Below are 12,889 nucleotides of genomic sequence, written 5' to 3' on the forward strand. Positions count from 1 at the left end.
TGGGAGCATCCTGTGGTGCATCAGAGCTCCTGTGGGAGCGTGTCCCAGGGCTCCTGCTTGGGGACAGCTGCACTGTGCCTCCACAGCCAGCTGAAGCTGCTCCCGAGCTGGTGAGGCTGCAGGGCTGTGGCAGGTGTGGAGAGCAATGGTTTGCTGCCATCTTGTCTTGTAGGAGGGAGATGTGTGGCCAAGGTCCTCAGCTGCAGTCCAGGTGACCTTCAGCCCCCGGGCAGCCAGAGCCTATGAGGCCAGGCTCTACTGCGACATCTCAGGTACAGCTGCTTCCTGTCGTGGCCCTGCCCCGCGCTGAGGGCCAGGCACAAGCAACCTGCCAGCCCTTGGTGCTGCTCTGGCTGCTAGGAAGGGTCAGTAGCCAGCAGGGCAGGTGCCTGCTGTGCCTGTGGCTTGCAGCTGCTCTCCTGTGCAAGGGCAGGGCTCAGGGCACTGGCTCAGGCTCGCTGCTGCCAGAAGATGGGAGGCAGTGCAGGGCTCGTTTTTCCTGCCATGGCTTTGCCAGCATTTGCTGTGCTGTGAGGTGTCTGTGAAGGCCAAGGAGCTAGAGAAGAAAGCAGCTTGAATGGGCTCTAAGCCTCTCTAGCCCATTTCCCTCCAGAGGAGTTTTCATTGCCTGGGGGCCCCATGGTGCTCCTGAGGTGGTAGGAGCTGAATTTCAGAGGTGCTCCCGGCCCCTGCATCTCCTCCTGCTGCCCAGGCGCTGGCAAACCTTGGCTGGAGAAGCCTGTTTGGCCAGCAAAGGACCATCTGTGGCCAGCAGGTGCCTCTCCCTGCCTGGGAAGTGTCCCCTGGCAGCTCTGAGGCTGTGGTTCCCCTGGCTGGCGTTGCTCAGGGCTCACTGTGCTTGCCCCCTGAGTGAGCCTATCTCTGCCCTTCTAGAGGAGGTGGCTTTGCTGTGTCAGCACAGGGCAGGGAGTGCTTGCAGCCAGGCTCAGGCTGTGTCTCAAGGGTGGCAGCTTGCTGCCAGGCTTCGTCTGGGGAACCTGGTGGGTTCCCTGGCCTCAAGGGCCTGTGGAGGTCCAGCAGCCCAGCTCCTGTTCTGGAGGGTGCTGGAAGCAGCAGGCCTGCTGCTTTGTTGCTTTCCTTCCTGCTCCAAGCCAGCTGGCACAGATGCCAGGGAGCAGCTTTGGACTTGTGCAGGAATTGGGCCAGGTCCCCTCCACCAGTGCCACTTGCACTGCTAGCCCAGGGGCTGTGTCAGCAAAGTATCTTCCTGCCCCCAGCTGCACTTGTCAGAGCTGGGCAAGGGGAGGCTTGCTGGCCAAAGCTGCCAGTGCTGAGCTGCTGGCTCTGGGCCTTCTGCTTTGGTGAGGGAGATGTCAGTCCCTTTGCAACAGGGCTGGATCTGCAGGGCTTGTGCCAGGAGAGGTTTTGCCTTGCAGAGCAATAGGAGAGCTGCTTGCACACAGCCCTTGAGCTGCCCTGGAGCTCAAGGAAGCAGAGCTGGGCAAATGCTGTGTGTTTAGAGAGAGAACCCTGCTCCTGACAGAGAGCTTGCTGGGCCTGGAGGAGAGCTTTGCTCTTGCAGCCAGTGTGTGGCAGAGGAGCATGTCAGAGCAGCTGCTCAACTGTGCTGGCAGGGGCGCAGCTGCCCCAGAGCCACAGCCCCTGGCTCAATCAGTTTTGCTCCTTGGATCCTCTCAGCATCTCAGCTGAGCTCCTCGTACCTCTAGAGTGCTTGGCCCTGAGGTCAGCACTGGCCTCACTTGTCAGTGAGAGCAGCCTGGCCCAGGCTGGCCAGAGAGGGGGTAGGTGCCCCATCCATGGAAGCACTTGAGGTCAGGTTGTTTGGGGCTCAGAGCCACCTGCTCTGCTTGCAGCTGTTGCTGCTGAGAGCAGGGGGCTTAGGCTGGCGGAGCTTGAGAGGTCCCTTTCCCCCTGGAACACTCCCTGAGTCCCTGCAATGGAACTCTGTCCCCAAGCTGTGAGGCCAGGCTGCCTCTGTACATCCGAGGGGAAGGCTGAGGGCCCTGGCTCTGCTTCAGGCTTGAGCAGCTGGACATTGGGCAGGTGTTTGTTGGATCAACCAACCACTATGAGGTGAGTGTCAGGGGCTGGCAGGGCTTGGGGTGAAGTCTCACTGTGTGGACAGGCTGTGAGAGCTGGGGCTGCTCAGCCTGGAGAAGAGAAGGCTCCAGAGAGAGCTTGGAGCAGCCTTCTGGCAGCTGAAGGGGCTCCAGGAGACCTGAGGAGGGCAGATTGAGAGTGGAGATGAGGAAGACACTCTTGAGAGTGAGGGTGGGGGAGACGCTGGCACAGGCTGCTCAGGGAAGTGAAGGATGCCCCCTCCCTGGAGGTGTTGAAGGCCAGGTTGGCTGAGGCCTTGTGCAGCTGATGGAGCAGGAGCTGTCCCTGCTCATGGCTGGGGCTTGAAACTGGATGATCTGGAAGATCCCTTCCAAGCCAACCCATTCTAGGATTCATTCCCTGAAGCTGTGGCTGCTGTGCATGAAAAGCCCAAAGGTGGAAGTTCCCTTTGGCTTCTGCCCAGCAGCAGCAGGCAGCATCTTCTGCCTTTGGCAGCTGTGAGGTGTTTGCCCAGGACCCCAGTCAGGCTCCTGGAAGGAGGGGCCTTGACATGTTTCCATTTCCTGTCTTGCAGGTGGTCCTGCACAACAAGGGACCCATCGATGCTTCCTTCAGCTTGCTCCCTCCAGCTACAGCTGTGGGCTCCTGCTGCAGTTTTTCTCCCTGCCAAGGCCTCGTCCAGCCAGATGAGTGCCAGGTGCTCGAGTTCTGCTTCTGTGCCACCACCCTGGGGCCCTTCACAGAAGAATTCCTGTTCCGAGTGGAAGGATGCCCTGAGCCTGTGGCCTTGACTATCAGGTGTGAGGTTGAGTGAGAGCCTCTGTGCTTGGAGAGCTGCTTTGCTCCCTGGCAGCAGCAGTGCAGGCTGCAGGCTCTGCAGTGCTCTGCAGCTGAGCCAGCAGCTCCTCTGCTGTGTCCTCACAGGGGTTGTGTCACTGCACCCACTCTGCACTTCGATGTCCCTTGCCTGCAGGTTGGGGATGTCTCCTTCGGTGAGTGTGCCCTGGGCTTGGAGCACAGCCTGAGGGCTCTGTGCAGCAGCAGCAGTGGAGCCTCAGAGCCTCCAGCACTCGTGGGCCTGCAGAGCAGCCTTCAGGGGGTTAAAGCTGGGCTGCAGGTTGCTTGGGCAACGTTTTGCCCTGCTGAGATCCGAGAGGCCCAAAGGACTGGCGAAGCAGTGTCTTGTGGTGTCCCTCATGGTGTGATGAGGCCCCGGCCCCTGTCCTCGGCAACAGGATGGCTGTGATAGTGCCAGGAGCACCCAGAGGGTGGGATTGCAGGAGAAGGCAGCTGAAGCCATGGACTAGGCAGTCGCTGCTGTGGGTGACTGTTGTTGCCAGGCTTGGTCACCATTTCCGTGCCTGAGCTGCAGTGTGGGATGTTCATAAGTGCTGGGAGGGTCTCTTGCTGTCACCTGCCAGGTAATGTGGCCAAGAGATAGCTCTGCCTCAGAGCCCTGGGCTCCTTCTCCTTGCCCAGCAGAAGCCCAACTCTGCTGCCTGAGCGCTGCCCTTCTGGTTGTGGTTCTTGAGCTGAGCCTCACAGAAGGCTTTTTCCTGAAGTGGTCTCCAGTTTGCAGGGAAAACAGTTCTGGGCTCAGCCTGGCCAGGATGCCTCTCTGTTTTCATGCTGCTGGACACTGCTGCCAGCTGGGGCCCTCCTGGTGGTGTGGCAGCGGCAGCAGGTCCTGCTGCGCAGAGCTGCCCCTGCCTTGGCTTCTCCAGCGGCTGTAGCTGAGAGCGCAGAGTGGGAGCCCAGGAGCGGTTTGATGCCAGGATATGGGCAGCAGGAGTCAGGAGGAAGTGGTGCAGAGCTGCAGAGCTGTGTCCTCTCTCCTAGGCTTTCCTCAGAGCCTGTGCTATTGCCTCACCAACGCCTCCGTGGTGCCCGTGACCTTCACCCTGCGTGTGCCCGGGGATGGCGTGGCAGAGCCCAGCGTGCCCAGTGCTGTGCAGGTGCTGGAGAGCTCTGGCCCCTCCTGGAGGGAGAGAGCCAAGGGGCGCCCCCGGCCCCCTGAGTTCACCATCAGCCCTTGCAGCAGCACCATCTGCCCCCTCAGCTTCGTGGACATCCAGGTAGGGAGCCGTGGGCCCGTGGGGCACCAGCAGCAGCTGGAGCTGAAGCTTGCCTGCTCTGGCAGAGGCCTGCAGTGCTGCTGGTTGGACTGTGAGGCCTGGAGCATCCCTGCAGCAGCACTGGGCTGCTGGCTGGGCTGCTTTGGGGCTTTCCTGGAGGAGCAGCCTTTGGGCTCTGCAGTCAGAGGCTGCAGCTCCTGCCCACAGGCTGAAGCCCAGAATGCTCTGCTCAGGCTTTGAGTGCTGCTTAGGGCCATTCCTCTGACTGCAGCTGGGCAGAGGAAGGCTGAGGACAGCAGCTGGCTGCTCCAAAGACAGATGTGGTTGGAGGAAGCAGTTGGCTTCTCTCCCTGCTCTGATTTCTCCTGCCCTGTGGGCAGAACTAGTTGGATTCGCTGCAGTGCTCTCCAGTGGCACTGCAGAAGCTGCAGCAGCTGTGAGCTGAGTAGGTGCTGCTGGGCCAAGCCTCTGCAGCAGTTTCCCACTGCAAAGCTGAAGAGGTTCTGGTGAAGTCAGCAGCTTTGCCCTGCCTTTCTGCTGCTGAAGTGGGGAGATCAAAACCTGCTCCCTTCGCTGCTGTGCAGTGCTGAGCAGAAGAGGGCTCTGCTGGTGCTGGCATTTGTCTTGCACATGGCCTGGGTGCTGCCAAGGGCCTTGCTCCAAGCAGCTGCTGCCAGCAGCCTTTTGGTGTGCCCAGAGCCTGTGCTCTGCACGTGCAGCAGCAGCAGCACTAGGGCCAAGTCCTGCCTTTGCTTGCCATGGCAGGGGATGGAAAGAGCCCAGAGGTGGGAGTGCTGAAGTGTCTGGTGTTCTCCTCTCCCCACAGGTCACTCTGTGCTCCAACAGCCTGGGCACCTATGAGCTGGCACTGGTGGTGGACGTGGATGGTGTGGGCCAGGAGCTGGTGTCACTGCCCCTCACAGCCAGGTAGCAGCACTTCCCTGGCAGCTCCTCCTCTCTCCTCCTGCACCCAGGAGAAGCCTTACTCCCTGAGCTGGCTCTGCCCAGCCAGAGATGGGAACAGCAGGCTTTGAAAGCAGCATCCTGAGGAACAGCTGCCCAGAATGGACAGGCCTGGCACTGAGCCTTTTCCTAAAGGGCACAGCACTTCTGTTGCTGATGAGCACTGACCCTCCTCTGGCACAGCTTGGGGCCATTTCTCTTGTCCTACCACTTTTTCCTTGGGAACAAGGCCCACCTGGCTCCAGCCTCCTTTCAGGGACTGGTGGAAAGCCAGAAGGGCTCTGCTCTGCCTCCTCTTCTCCAGGCTAAAGCATCCCCAGTCCCTCAGCTGCTCCTCCCCAGCCCTGTTCTGCAGACCTTTCAGCAGCTTGGCTGCCCTTCTCTGGACTCCCTCTAGCCCCTCTGTGGCCCCAAATCATTGGAGTGAGGGTCCCAAAACTGATGTCAGGATTTGAGGCATGGCCTCAGTGGTGCTGAGTCCAGAGAGACAATCGTGCCCTGTTCCTGCTGGCCACAGCACTGCTGATGCAGGCCAGGCTGCTGGTGGCACCTTGCAGCCCCTCTGCCCCAAGCAGATGTGTTCTGCTGCCTTCCACATCATGGGAGGAGCCAAGAAGGCCTCTCCTCTGCCAGCATCTCAGTCCCTTTGTCCATCTCTGTGCCCAGGTGTGTGGTTCCTGCTCTGCGTGTGCCCAACTCGGTGGTGACCTTTGGGCGCTGCTACCTGCAGTTCCCTGCCCAACAGACGCTGACCCTGGTGAACGACAGCGACCTGCCAGGCTGCTACGGGCTGCTGCCTCAGGTTGGCATCACACCCACCTGCTGCCCTCAGGTGTCAGCCAGGGCTGTGGCTGGGAGAAAAGGGCTTTGAGTGAGCCCCTGGTGCTTTGCTGAGATCAGGAACCCACCCGAATGTAGCCTTAGGAAGCAGGCGAATGGGAACCTTCCTGCACACCAACCTCAGGCAGCTATTTCAGCTCTTAGGGAAGCAGTTTCTGTTGTGGGCTTTGGGTGCTGGCATGCAGCAGAACTCAGAGGCTTGTGAGAAGCTGCTCTGGCAGCCCAAGCATGGATGTTTGTGAGTGCAGCAGCTTTGGGCTCCCCTGAGACTGCTGAGGCCATGCCAGGCTTGCTTCTTGTTTTGTATCTTTCTGCCAGGGATTTGAAATTCTTTGGTGAGTTGCTGCTGCTAAGGACATGTTAAGGAGCTGGAATTGCTCTCCAGGGCTCCTCTGCAGTAACCTTTGATTGGCAGGATCAAGCCAGGCTGGAGAGCAGCCCTGTGGAGAAGGACTTGAGGGTAGTGGGGGTGCAAAGCTGGACACAAACTGGCACCAAGTGCTGCCAGCCCAGATCCAGCTGTGTCCTGGGCTGCTCCCCAGCAGCATGGGCAGCAGGGGCAGGGGAGGGGATTCTGCCCCTCTGCTGTGCTTTGCTGAGACCCACCTCCCACCAATGCTAAGGCCAGCTCTGGAGTCCACAGCACAGACAGGGACCTGTTGGAGCAGGGCCAGAGGAAGCCACAGCAATGCTGGCAGGGCTGGAAGCCCTCTGCTATGGGGCCAGGCTGGGAGAGTTGTGCTTGTTCAGCCTGCAGAGAAGGCTCCAGGGAGAGCTTCTGGCAGCCTTGAGTGCTTAAAGCTGGGGACAGCTTTTGAGCAGGGCCTGTTGTGACAGGGCAAGAGGTGATGGTTTGAACTCAAAGAGGGAGATTTACACCAGATAAGAGGAAGACGTTTTAGTGCAGTGAGGGTGGTAAGAGCCTGCCCAGAGAACTGGGAGCTGCCTCATCCTTGCAACTGCTGCAGGTGAGGCTGTTTGGGACTATGAGCAGCCTGCTCCAGTTGCAGATGTCCCTACTGGCTGCAGGGGCTTGGACTGGGTGAGCTGGAAAGGTCCCTTCCAGCCCATCCCATGCTGTGATCCTGCCTCTTGCAGAAGCACCAGAAGGCTGATGCTGTGCTCTACTCCAGCCCCGTGCCCTGTGGCATTATTCAGCCTCACAGCTGCGTGGAGGTGCCACTGACACTGGAGGCCCAGGTGCCAGGGAGGCAGGAGACTCGTGCCCGTGTGGCTGTCTTTGGGCGAGCAAGGCACTGGCTGGTGAGTGCTGGAGGAGAGGTCTGCTCTGTGCTGCAGGGCTGGCTGGTGCCTGGAGTGCAGAGGGCTTCTTGCAAGGCAAGGGGCACCTATGCCCTGGGTGACAGCTAGAGGAGAGGCAGGGAGGTGTCCTCTTGGGTGGTGGTCAGGGTAACACAGCATTGCCCTGGGCATATGGCAGATGGGGGCAAGAGCCAGCCACATCCCTGGCTCTCATCCTCTGCTGTTAGGAGAGGAACAGCAGCTACTGCTCCCTCATCCAGGAGCAGGCTCAGGGAGGTCTGACCCTTGTCGACTTTCCTTGATGTGTTTTTTTTCCCTCTCTCCTGCCTGCTTCCTGGAGCAGGAATTCTGTTTGGTGAGCGTTGGTGTCGTGGAACGCAGTTTCGCGGCAGAGTTCATGGGGGAAATACGCGAGGCGTTGACTATTTTATCAGTGATTTATTGCAAAGAATGCGAATTCCCTCTTCCCGAAACTACACCACCCTTGTGAATTCTTTTGATCGAGGTCGAAATAACATTTCAGAGAATGGCAAATTAAAGAGTCTATGATGTTTAAAGAGAGTTCTTTTGAGTCTCTGAGGTTTGAGTTAACAGTTTGTCAGCTACTCACAGTCTGTAGCTTGGTAGGGAGTCCCTTTCTCCCGGTGAGGGTCCAGGTATGTGCAGGCTTCCAGCCTCTGCGGCTCGGTGTGTCTGCCCGAGGCGAGGCTAGATCGGCAAGCAGTTTGTTGTTGTTAGAAGTCCGAGGAAGGACAAGACGAGGGTGAGGTCCAGGAAGGCTGGAAAAACCCAGAAGGGCCTCGATCCTGGTCTGTCCACCATTTTTATAATGTTCAAAATAGGACTAGCCCACAATTCAGACCACTTTTACGTTGTTCACATACATTGGTAAAAAACAGTAATCAACTTATACAATTGGATAACATTACCTAAACAATATAAAGACCACTCCTCAGGCCAGCCCTCCTGCAGGTGTTGGGCAGGCCTAAGATAGTCGTTTCTACTAACCAAAACAATACCCTGTTGTCTGGAAAGCAAGGCCAAGTGAAAGGGAAACATGGCCAGTGTTTACCTTTCACTTACCCTAGGGAGAAATCTTCCCATGGGACTGAAAGATTGTTTTGGTTTTCGATGCTTCTGGCTTTTAATGTGAGGCATTAAAAATCTGCATGACATGGAGACTTTAGAGGGGCTTTTGCTACTCTCCATGCAGCCCAGCGAGGTGGATTTTGGCAGCATCCCAGTTCTGCAGATGCCTCTCGGAGTCTGCAGCTCTGCAATCAGAGCCCAATCCCTGCATCCTTCCAGGTGGAGGTGGTGAGTACCTGGAGGGCTTTCAACGGCAGCTACTGCTCTGTGGCCACCTGGGGCTTGGCACAGCAGCGGGCCCTGGGGCCCCTGGCTGCAGCTGCTGCTGGGTGGGAGGCAGAGTGCTGCAGCCTTCAAGAGCTGTGGAGCAGTACTGCTACCCCCCGGGCAAGAAGACTTTGGGGTTGATCTTTGAGGAAGGGACTTTGCAGTTGCCCTGCAGGCTGCCAGCAGCATCCCCCAGGCAAGTGGCTGCTGCAATGGGCTTAGATCAGTCCTGGCTTCCTCTGGCCTTCAGCAAAGCCACCACTGTGGGAAAGGCAGGAGAGAGAAAGTGGCTTCCCTGGCTCTCAGTGCAAAGAACCTGGGGGAGGACAGAGCCTTCTCTTGAGGATGAGTGTCCCTTGGCTGGGTGACACAGGGGTGATGAGGGGAGCCTGTGAGAGGAGGGTGCCCCAGGGGGTGTGTGAGCTCACACAGAGGAGCTGCCTGCAGCCTCCAGCTCAGCTGTAGGCAGGTAAAGCCTTTGTGGTTCGTTGGCCTCATCTCTTTGCTCCCTCAGGCCAGAAGAGCCCCAGGGCCATGGCTGCCAGGCTCAGCTGGTGCTTGCCTTGTCTTGCAGGCTGGCAAAGGCTCCTGCTGGAGGATCGAGCCCAGGCAAGGAGTGATCCCCCCCGAGGGTGAGGCGTCCGTGTGCATCACAGCGAACCTGGCTGACACGCAGCAGTTCCAGGCAGAGGTGCAGCTGCAGGTGGAGCACAGCCGAGGCTATGGCATCCCCGTGCGGGCCCTGGGCATCGGCACCACCATCGTCACTGACAGACCCTTGGCTCCGCAGCTCAGCCTGGGCACTCGCTTCAGGTAGGGGCCCTCAGCTGCTGCTGCTGCCAGGGGCCGGGCCAGGAGCAGTTTCTGCAGTGCTCTGCCAGGGCAGCCACCTGGACTGTCCATGCTGAAGCCCAGCAGGAGCAGGGCAGGGATTGTGCTCCTGTGCTGGGCACCGTTGGGGGTGCACCTTGAGCCTGGGGTCAGGTGTGGGCCCCTCCCTCCAAGAAGGCCCTTGAGGGACTGGAGCAGGTCCAGGGAAGGGCAACAAAGCTGGTGAAGGGTCTGGAGAGCAGGGCTGGTGAGGAACAGCTGAGGGGGCAGGGGGTGTTGGGTGTGGAGGTGGCTGATGGGAGAGCTCCTTTCTCCCTGGGAGGAGGTTGGAGCCAGGTGGGGGTTGGTCTCTTCTCCCAAGGAACAAGTGACAGGAGCAGAGGAGATGGCCGCAAGCTGCTCCAGGGGCTGCTGGGTGCGGAGAAGAAGCTGAGGGGCAGCCAAGGGCTGGCTGTTGCCAAAGCTCTGAGCTAGGTCAGTGTTTCCGAGGTGGTTCCCTTGCCAGGTGTGTGGTCAGGCAGCAGCAGCAGCAGCAGCAGCAGCTGGGTGAGTGCTGGGCAGCAGCAGCTTCCCTGACGGTCTCCAACTCTGCTCCTTTTGCAGCCTGGTTCCCTGCTGCTACAGCTTCAAGGTCAGCAACCATGGGCGCCGCACCCAGCGGCTCTACTGGAGCACGGGAGGTGGCTGCCAGCCTGGCCAGCGGCAGCACCCCCCTGCCCCCAGCAGCACCGAGGGCAAAGCTTCCTGCCAGAGCCCCACAGCTGCTTGCACTGTGTTTCGGCCTCGGCCCGTGAGGACGGAGCTGGCCCCGGGCCAGACAATGGAGCTGACTCTGGAAGGCTTCTCCAGCACTGCCCAGGTGAGGTCTCTCCCACGGCTGAGCCTTCCCCATCAGATCATCTGCCCTGGGCCTTGTCCTGCAGCCCCCTGGCATTTGCCTGAGAGTCGTTTGAAGGCCACAGGTTGCCTGTGGCAGTGCCAGCTGCTGTCCTTGCTGGCCACCATCAGCTGCTGAGGCTTCTTTGGGTTCCAGCCTCCAGCTGACTTGCTGCTAGCAAAACAGAGGCTGAAGGCAGCTGCTGCGTGGGCAGCTGCCAAGGTGCCCCATGCTGAGACAGAAGGGAAGGGCAGAGAAAAGAAGTGAGATTTAGCCTAGGAGCAGAGGCAGAAAGGAGCTCAGGAGGGCAGGTTGCCCACATCTGGGGGAAGCAGCGAGTCAAACAAAGGCCCTGTGAGGGGAGGCAGTGGCTGGAGCTGCAGCATTTCTGCTCTGCAGAGAGAGAGGTGGAGGAGAGGAAGGAGCCCAGCATGCCAGCTCTGGTGACCAGGGATGTTCACCCCCATGGGAAACTGTTCCCAGGGACCACTGGACCTGACAGCTCGACTTGTGTCACTGTCCCCAGGACAGCTTGCCCTAGGTTCTCAGGCAGTCCCTGTGTCCCAGGGGCAGGCAGGTCTTGCCAGCACCCTTGGGAGGGTCCCTGGGTCTTCTCCTCCCTGGAGCCTTCTTTCCAGGGGGCCATCCAGCTCTGCAGAGGAGCTGCATCCTGCTGAGCATTCCTCAGCTCCAGGAGCACAGAGGTTGAATTGAATTCTCCAACCTGAGCCACTGCAGGTCAGGTTGTGTGGGGCTCTGAGCAGATGTCCCTGCTGAGTGCAGAGGGATTGGACTAAATGACCCTGAATGGTCCCTTCCAAGCCAGCCCATTGCAGGATTCTCTGTGGCACAGCTCTGGCTGAAGCTGCTGCTGCTGCCCACAGTTTGAAGGGTGTTTAAAGGGTTGCCCCATGAGTAGGTTCAAGAAGGCTGCTGCATTGCTCAGCTGGCTGCCTGTGATGGGGCTGTCCCTGGGCAGTTGTGAGCCCAAAGGCTTTGCTGAAGAGGAGCAGAAGGCACTGAGCTGTTGAGTGCAGGGGTGAGAATGTCCTGCTGGGAAGCTGGCAGGGGATCTGTGAGTAAAGCTGTGCCTGCCTGGCCCTGCAGTCACAGCCAAGAGCTGTGAGGAGGAGTTGGATTGTGGTGTTGTAGCAAAGGGAAGAGTGAGCAAGGAAGGGAATCCTGTGGGGAAGTGAAGCCAGGAGCTGTCAGGAACAAGTGTTGGAAGTGAGCCCATCCAGCTGGCCTTCCTGGGAAATGTAAGGCAGATGAGTCTTGGGGAAGGCTCTGCTCAGAGCAGCTGAGGGCAGGGGGCATTCTAGGGGGCAGTGATCCCTCCTTTACCTGAAGGCAGGTGGCTGGGGGGGGGGTTCCCATGGGTCACAGAATCCCAGCATGGTGGAGGCTGGAAGGGAGCTCTGGAGATCATCCAGCCCAACCCCCTGCTAAAGCAGGGTCACCCACACCAGCTTGCCCAGGGGGTCTGGAGTCTCTGCAGAGGAGGCTCCACAGCCTCTCTGGGCAGCCTGCCCCAGGCCTCCAGCACTCTCATAGAGAGGAATTTTCTCTTCCTGGCCAGATGGAACTTCCTGGCTTCCAGTTTGTGCCCCTTGTCCTGCCACTGGCTCCATCCTCTTGCCCCTCTCTCCCCCCTCCACCTTTAGATCTTGCTGAGCATTGAGAAGATCCCCTCTGGGGCTGCTCCTCTTTGAGGGGGTTGCACTGGATGACCTTTGGAGGTCCCTTCCAACTCGTGGTTCTGCTCTTCTCCAGGCTCTCAGCCCCAGAGCTCTCAGAGCATCTCCTCACAGAGATGCTCCAGGACTCTCAGCATCTTTGTAGCCCCCCCTGGCCTCTCTCCAGCAGTTCCCTGTCCCTTTTGAACTGGGCAGCCCAGAACTGGACCCAGCTGTGGCCTCACTAGGGCAGGATAGAGGGGGAGGAGACCCTGCTGGCTGCCCTCTCCTTCATATCACAGTGTCACAGAAACATGCAGGTTGGCAAAGGCCCTCAGGATCACCAAGTCCAACCTAGAACCCTACTCCACAAGATTCACCTAAACCCATCTCCCTGAGCACCCCATCCAAGCGACCCCTAAGCACATCCTGGGTGGGTGACTCAACCACCTCCTGGGCAGCTCATTCCAGTGTCTGACCAAATGCCATTGGCCTCTGGGACATGAGGGCACGTTGCAGGCTTGTGGGCAACTTGCTGTCCAGCAGCACTGCCAGCTCCTTGTCTGCAGACCTGCCTCCCAGCAGGCCAAGCCCTCAGCTGTACTGCTGCAAGGGTCGTTCCTCCTCAGGAAGCATTTCCACTGAGCTTCCAAGGCAGCGTTTGCTGCACTCAGCCCTTCTGTCTGCTGTTTGGCTCAGCCTAGTCCTGTCTTCATCTGGATTCCATCAGCCTCTCCAGCTTTCTGAAGCACTGTGCTCAGCACTGGGCCACATCAGAGGAAGAATCCTTTGGGACTGGGATTATCCCAGGCAGCTTTGTGTGGCTGTTGGGTGCAGCAGGATGGCCCTTGCAGGGCAGAAGAAATGGGATGCAGCACAAGCTGTGGTGGGCGAGTGGAACAGAGCAGTGAGGGGAGCAGTCACTGTACATGGAGGGCAGTGGCAGAGGCCATGGCTGGTGGCTG

The 12,889-nt window shown here is 59.2% G+C and overlaps 1 pseudogene; it reads left to right on the forward strand.

Annotated features, from left to right (window-relative positions):
• The window catches only part of LOC135186414 (hydrocephalus-inducing protein homolog), a 66,738-nt pseudogene that overhangs the window by 9,782 nt on the left and 44,067 nt on the right, over window positions 1–12,889 (forward strand).

The sequence above is a fragment of the Pogoniulus pusillus genome, chromosome 25 (genome assembly GCF_015220805.1).
Source record: "Pogoniulus pusillus isolate bPogPus1 chromosome 25, bPogPus1.pri, whole genome shotgun sequence".
Lineage (NCBI taxonomy): Eukaryota > Metazoa > Chordata > Aves > Piciformes > Lybiidae > Pogoniulus > Pogoniulus pusillus.